The sequence below is a fragment of the Ranitomeya variabilis genome, chromosome 5 (assembly GCF_051348905.1).
Source record: "Ranitomeya variabilis isolate aRanVar5 chromosome 5, aRanVar5.hap1, whole genome shotgun sequence".
Lineage (NCBI taxonomy): Eukaryota > Metazoa > Chordata > Amphibia > Anura > Dendrobatidae > Ranitomeya > Ranitomeya variabilis.
This window is the reverse complement of record NC_135236.1, coordinates 389073427-389081973: the sequence shown is the minus strand read 5'-3', so window position 1 is coordinate 389081973 and position 8547 is coordinate 389073427.

Here is an 8547-nt window from a genome sequence, read left to right as displayed (position 1 = left end):
CCTACTTTCAGCTGCATTATACATTGTGCTACCAGCAATTTTATACTTCGTTATTTTTGAACTGATAGTGTTCTTTTCGTAACAACCTTCTATTCGACCATCTGAATATCTATATCAGAATACTAATTATATCTGATAATTCACTATGATAGAGGCTTCTGAATTACTTCAAGAACTGGATTGCCATCAGAGACCCTCCAGCAAGAGGAGACCAAATCCAAGTCATACATTTTTCGTGCACTGGAAACAGTTTACCACACATTAGTTTACACCAAGACATCAATATAATTTTACTTTGAAATTTATTTAGTTGAACATCCCTACCAAACACCCCTAAGAATATCTAAAACATTATCTTTGGAGCAGAAGGCAGTGGGCAATAAGCCATTACTATGACCTGGACAAAATCTGCATCACCATCCCTTTCCTGAAATAGAAATCAAGTTTGAACCTCACTAATTTCACGAAGATACAGAGTGGGAGAAAAAACTATAAAAAAATAAAAATAAAAAAAAGATTAAACATTCCACAGCCAGCTAAATAATGGGGGAACCAGCAGACAATACATGGTATACATTTGATGTTCTAAAAGGAAATCAAATTAAAAAGAGGAACATGAATCAATGAACAAATCTCTCAGATTCAAGTACTGACCTCCTTAAAATGAACCCTTAAGGTATGTGCACAAGAAGTCTTTGTAGAGTTTTCCGAGCAGAACCATCAAGTTTTTGAAGAGTATTTGAAAAGCTTATGCTCAGTTTCTACCTCAAAGCCACTTCAAAAGCCTCAATGGACACACAACCTTTAGAGACTTTTCAAAATTCACCAAAACTGCTCTGTACAAACCATTTTGAAGACAGACCTTTTTCAGCACAGTGATTTTGAAATTCTTAGAGTAACAATTGTTTTAATTTTGCAAGATATCATACCAGACAAATCCGCTACTTTCTCTTCCTGTACTGCTCATTCACTATACAACACAACAATTTTTTTCTGTTACTGGGCAAAAACCATGTGTCCTATACTTAATCAAGTGTGCATATTCCAAACCTGAACACAGAATTGTTGTAATACTTCAGGAATTTGTTTCTCTGCATAAGTTTGCCCAAATGAATTAAGCACTTGGAAAGCAATGAATAATTTTTGACAGAATGAGTTCTACTCAATTACCAGATCTACATCAAAGTTTTCACAGTAAATAGTATATCAAAATGGAATGGAATAGCAAAAAATTCAAAAAGTCTCATCTTACAGTTTAAAAGCCTTACTTGAGCAAGACCCATTATTGTTAAAAGTGCTTCAGGCTTCTGCTTTTGCACTTGTGCTCGTTGCACAAACCAGCAGTAGTCCCCCATCATAATGAGATTACAGTGGCCTTGATATCTATTCTCAATTGTACAAATATAATTATAGAACCTCTTTCCATGTTTGTCACTTACGTATCCCAAATTGGGTGGAAAAAAGTCAAGATGGGAATGTAAGCAATGCATTTTCAATAACATTCGGTAGCGAAAATGTTCATATGCATCAAGCATGTTGTCCACTAGTTCAGTATAGTTTTCAACTCGTTTGTTCCAAAGAAAGTTCACTCCTAGCACAAATTATCCCAGGCTGCACGTTTCAGAGGGGTAAGTTTTGTTATCTACTGTATGTGTTATGCATTAGTTTGATTTCGGGTCCAATAAAAATTCCAGCATTCAGATTTTAGCCTCAATTTTCAGTATGCTAAACTTCTTTCAAATACTGAAAACCATTTCCATCACAATCAATTGCAACTACAATATATTTAATTAAGCAAAGATTAATGTGAAGTAGTGAAAGATAAACTTGAAGTACTGTAGAGAGACCAGTCATTTGTGTGTTGTAGTATACCCAACCGTGTTCTCGACTCTGTGAGACCACCGTCTCATTTTTTAATGATTGCTGCTATCATGACTGCTGCATAGGTATAATAAATGCCACATGCTTTGTGTACCCTAACTGTAGGCCAAACAGCAGTGCTACCATTTTCAGGTCCGCACAAATTTTCGATTTGTTTTGAGTATTTGACAATTTTCTAATTTAACTCCATAGAAGCATGGGCCTCTTTCATTCCAACCGCATGAGCCAATGGAAGAGATGTTTTTTTGTTACAATTGTGCAACAAGCCAGCTTTCAAACTCATTTTTCTGGAGTCTGTGAATAGCCTCCATTCTTCATGAACATGTGTATCATCTAACTCCTTTATAAGACCATCTACATCAGTACAGAAACAGACACCACTTTCCATTGAATAGAAGGCAGCTAACTTGATGTGTCGATGTTGAAAGGGTGAAGTTGTTGTGCCTCATTATAGCAAATTCCATTCCCAAAGTCTAGAAGCAAGAAGTTCTGACTTTTCTTTAGATAATGACAAATCTCTTACTAGATCATCTAAATCTGATTGGCTCAGCAAGTGCGGCTGACTCTCCGGTTGTACTGAATCAGGAAAAACATGCCAATCTACATCATCTTCTTCATCAAGATCAGAACCATCATGCCGTTTCTGCTGTGAGAGGGGCAGGCACTGGATTCTCTACATTGTGTGGTTCTGGTTTCAGACGAATTTAGTAAAGCGAATAACCCTTAGTAATTGATATTTAAGATAAAATACACAAGTTTATTTAATTCAAATTAAAAACCATGAGACAGCTACATACAGATATACACAAAAACCACATAACCGTGCACTCTAGATTTTCCCTATTGATACAACCACTGATAAACTCCTACCTATCAGCGGAGGTTGGCACCCTAAACAGATATACGAGATTGGCGCCCCCGCTCACCGATTGCTGGCCCTGTGACTCCTGATATATATATATACCCTCTTATAAGTGTCACAGATGCCTCCTCATATATACCAGACCGGAAAAAGAGATAGGCAGGATAAACCAGACCAATATATTATGTTGTCTATATCTTGGTCTTTAATGTGATAGGGTGAGATACACGGACTAAAACAGTGCAAAGCAAAAACGTGCTCGTGCTAAACAGACATGTAAATCTCACTACCTCTGACCCCTGCTCATATGCTCCTGCCTAGCAGTGGGGGTTGGCGCCCCACTTGACAGCGGATGCGGCGCCCCCTCTCCCCGGTGGCTGACCCTGGGACACCCTATTTATAGACCAACCTCGTATATCTGTTTAGGGTGCCAACCTCCGCTGATAGGTAGGAGTTTATCAGTGGTTGTATCAATAGGGAAAATCTAGAGTGCACGGTTATGTGGTTTTTGTGTATATCTGTATGTAGCGGTCTCATGGTTTTTAATTTGAATTAAATAAACTTGTGTATTTTATCTTAAATATCAATTACTAAGGGTTATTCGCTTTACTAAATTCGTTGGTTTTTGACTCTTCTAGCTATTTTTTGTAGCATATGGGTAGTATATTGTTCTGGTTTCAGAGCAGGCTCACAGTAAGGATACACAATCTGTGACTTTTCACTTTGAATATCGAGCTATTTTAATAATGCAAAAAAAAAATTCTGGTGATTTTTCTGTTCAAACCAAGCCATAAGCACTTCAAAAGCCTTTCCATCCTTTAACATTCATCCACTGTTAGCCCAAAGTAACACAGTGCAACAAACAGGAGGTGCCCAGCTTTACTCTTGATCTTCAGTTCAATAGTCAGTCATACTTGTAAGCAAGACACACTCGCTTTGTCAGGTTCTTGAGCTGATCAAAAGTAGTGTACTTGCCACATATGTAGCAGAAATTGTCCAGACTGTTAACACATAACAGATCACTTTATTGAACTCTGTCAAACTAGCCTTATAAACTTGCTGCTGACATCAGCGGATAGTCCTCTCTGAGCACATCTGGTCACGTCCGGATATGTCTGTTAAAATATTTGCAATATATAATGCATTATTATTTATTAACATAGCACTATTAAATCCATGGTGCTGTACATGAGACGGGGTTGCATAAAAATACAAATATCACTTACAGTAAACAAACTAACAATGACAGACTGGTACAGAGGGAACAGGACCCTGCCCTTGTGGGCTTACATTGTACAGGATTATGGGGAAGGAGACTAGGTCGGGGGTTGCAGTAGCTCGGATGGTGTTGCAGTGGCCGTGTGCTCATTACAGGTCGTAAGCTTTCATGAAGAGATGGGTTTTCAGGTTCCATTTGAAGGATCCAAATGTAGTGAATAACCGGACGTGTTGAGGCAAAGCATTATAGAGGATGGGGGATATTTGGGAGAAATCTTGGAGGTGATTGGGTGAGGAACGAATAAGCGTGGAGGAGAGAAGGAGGTCTTGGGAGGACCGGAGATTACGTGAGGGAAGATATTGAGAGATTAGTTTGGAAATATACAGAGGAGAAAGGTTATGGATGGCTTTGTAGGTCAGTGTTAGTAGCTTAAACTGGATACGCTGGGAAATTGTAAGCCAGTAAAAGGATTTGCAAAGAGGGAAAGCAGGAGTGTAGCGAAGAGAAAGATTAGTCGGGCAGCAGAGTTAAGGATGGACTGGAGGGGCGCAAGAGTGTTAAAAGGTAGTCCACAGAGAAGGATGTTGCAGTAGTCGAGGCAGGAGATGGTTAGGGCATGCACAAGCATTTTGTTAGAGTGAAGGTTGAGGAAAGGACAGATTCTGGAAATATTTTTGAACTGGAGGTGGCGAGAGCTTGGATGTGCGGTTTGAAGGACAGGGCAGAGTTGAGGGTTACTCCGAGGCAGCGAATTACCAGGACAGGGGAAAGTGTGAAATCATTTATTGTGATAGATAGATCAGGTAGGGAAGGTATGCAAAATGGAAGAAAGATAATTAGTTCAGATTTGTCCACGTTGAGTTTGAGGAAGCGAGAGGAGGAGGATATGGCTGATAGGAATTCTGGAGAGGTGACATCTGGGCCAGAGAGGTAGATCTGAGTTTCATCAGCATATAGATGGTACTGGAAACCACATGACTTTGAGCTGTCCCAGGCCAAGGGTATAGATTGAGAAGAGAAGGGGTCCTAGGACAGAGCCTTGAGGGACACCAACAGAGAGGGGACGAGATGAAGAGGTAGTATGGGAGTAAGAAACGCTAAGTGTGCAGTTGGTAAGGTATGAGGAGATCCAGGATAGGGTAAGATCTTTGACACCAAAGGAGAGGATCTGTAGTAGAAGGCCGTGATCAATTGAATGCAGAGGACATGTCTAGAATGAGGAATATAAAGAATTGTCTGTTAGCTTTGGCTGTAGTAAGTCGTTAATAAGTTTGGTCAAGGCAGTCTCAGTGGAATGGTAGGGATGGAAGCCAGATTGTAGGTTTTCGAAGAGTGAGTTAGATGCAAAGTGAGAGGAAAATTCAGCATGGACATGCTGCTCAAGGAGTTTGGAAGAGCAAATGGGAGCAAAGATATGGGGCGATATCTGGACACAGTGCTTGGATCAAGAGATGGCTTTAAGAGGATAGGTGTGATTGTGGCATGTTTGAAAGCAGAGAGAAAGGTACCAGAAGTTAGTGATAGGTTGAAGAGATGGGTTAGGAATGGGATGGGGTCAAGCGCACAACTGGTGAGGTGTGATTTTGAGAGAAGATGAGCAAGCTCTCCTTCAGTGATTTTGGAGAGGGAAGTTATGGGGTTAGGGCATTGGTCTGGCATACAAAGGGGTTGTGGTGGTCGGACAACAGACTTGCCTTGTTTGGTCTTTCTTATTTTTGAAGTGCATGGCAAAGTCCTCGGCAGAGATTAGGGAAGTTGGATGAGGCAGTGGTGGGGGAGGAGGGAGTTAAGTGTTGAACAACTGTTTGAGGTTGTGGAATAAGGAAGACACAAGGGATGTAAAGTAGGCCTGTTAAGTAGAGGTGAGAGCTGATTTGAATGTGAGTGTTGCTTGTTTGAGTGCAGTAAAATTAATATAATAAGTGAATAGGCTTTACATGTATAACTTAATATCTAGACGTGTCCGGCAAATTCAGAATTCATATTTGAAATCTGGTCTGTGAGTCAGTTACTGACAGTTCTGCCAGTCAATCTGTTACCGGGGTGTGCTGATCTCTCCGTGTTTTTATTGACAGCTCGCCCATCAAATCTCAGCTTTGGAGGGGCTGACAGTCTCTAGGTGTACATTGTCTCAGGTGATTGCCCGGCTTCTTAGCTGGGCTGTTAGTTCCAGACGTCTTCCAGACGTACATTCAGCTAAATGTGGTTTGTCTTTCTGTTCCTTGTGTTCTGCTTGTTGATCTTTCATTGCCTGACCTTGGACCTCATTCTGAACATCTGTCTGTTAAACCCCTTTGTTTTGATTTGCTATCTTCCTGATATTTTGAACTGGGATCGTTACCTGACTACGCCTTTGTCTCTTCCTTATGTTTATGGTATACCTTTCTGCCTTTAGACCTCAGACTCCTTGACTGCTTGTCCGTGAGAAGTGGCGAAGTGTAACAATGTGCTTTTCTTCAGAGCAAAACAAGGAAAAAGAAGTATGCAAATACAGGGATTAACATAATAAACAAATTACTTTATTAAATGCAGTGTGTAACGAGCAAAAAAAACATCCAATAAAAACAATTAAAATAACCCATGGCTATAAAATCAAACAACCCTTTATATGGATGTGGTGGTCCCTAGTTGACCAGAAATGTGTACAATAAACATTTGGATTTAGTAAGGCCTGTGTGTCATTTTTCATAGGGTTTCATATATACATTTTTGCCTTAATCTCTTTTTAGTTTTATATACATAACTTCAATGTATTGTTTGTGCTGGCAACACATTATATATATATATATATATATATATATATATATATATATATATATACATATATATATATATATTTATATATATATATATATATATATATACATATATATATATATATATATATATATATATATATATAATTTTTTTTTTTTTTTTTTTTTTTATTCATTGTATACATAAACAGTCATGTTTTGGAACAATAGCCTAGCAGTGTAACCTTATGTTTGTTATTGTACACACTTTTCTAGTCAGCTAGGACCACCACAACCATATAAAGGGTTGTTTGGTTTGGTTTTATAGCCATGGGTTTTGATTGTTTTTACCTCCTTATTGATCGAGCCAATTTTGACCTTAATGACCAAGCCAAATTTTACAATTCTGACCAGTGTCACTTTGTGGTAATAACTCTGGAACGCTTCAACGTATCCCACTGATTCTGAGACTGTTTTTTATAACATTATACTACATAATAGTGGTAAAATTTCTTCAATATGACTTACATTTATTTGTAAAAAAAAAAAGGGAATTTTGTAAAAATTTAGAAGATTTAGCAATTTTCAAACTTAATTTTTATGCCCTTAAACCAGACAGTTATTTCACACAAAATAGTTAATAGATAACATTTCCCACATGTCTACTTTACCTCCATACAATTTTTAAAACATTTTTTTTGTTAGGAAGTTATAAGTATTTAAATTTGTCCAACGATTTCTCATTTTTCCAAAATTTACAAAACCATTTTTCTTAGGGACCACAATGCATTTGAAGTGACTTTGAGGGGTCTGTATGACAGAAAGCGCCCAAAAGTGACACTATTCTAAAAACTGCACCCCTCAAGGTGCGCAATACCACATTCACAGGAACTGAAGCAATGTGGAAGGACAAAATGAAAATTTTATTTTTTTCATAAAAAATTTACTTTAAACCCAAACTTTTTTAGTTTCACAAGGATAACAGGATAATATTGCACGGACCACTTTTCAGTTCTTGAATTTCCACAAAAATTTAAAATAACCAATACATTTCGTTCAACTTCACAATTGTGTTCCACTTGTTGTTAATTCTTCACCAAAAATTTACATTTGGTATCTTTATGTTTGAAGCATGATATGTGGGAAAAGGTTGAAAAGTTCCAGGGAGCCGAATACTTTCGCAAGGCACTGTAAATAGCAGACGCCATGTCGTGTTTGGAGAGCCCTTAATGTACCTAAATAGTGGAAACCCCCCCACAAGTGATGACATTTTGGAAACCACACCTCTCAAGGATTTTATCCAGGGGTATAGTGCGAATTTTGAATACATCGTCGTTAGTGTTGAGTGCAAGTGCTCGCTACTGAAGTTTGCATCAAGTGCTCTGGTATGCACTAAATATCACGGGTGCTCAAGTGACATGTTTGAGTCCCTGCCCCACATGCTTCGCAGCTGTTAGACACCCAAAAAAATACAGGGATCCGCGGTACTCCATGCATACCTGAGCACCCAATGCAAACTCGACTATCAAGCACTTGTGCGCAACACTAGCCGTCTTATCTAGGGATGAGCTAACCTTACAAGGTTCGGTTCAGATCGCCGAACGGTTAGACACATACCTGAACCCCTTTTACTTAAATGGAAGGCAAATCCAAACGCATATATAACACCTTCAGGGGGTCAAAAAGCTGCTAAAATTACTGACAAACACAGGAAAAATCTCATGAAGTGACCCATCAATTGCACTATAAATATTTTTTTTTAAAAATTGATGTGGGTTCCCCTGTATTTTTTATAACAACTTAGGCAAAACTGACCTCAAGGGGCTGCAACCCTCAGCTGTCAGTCTTAA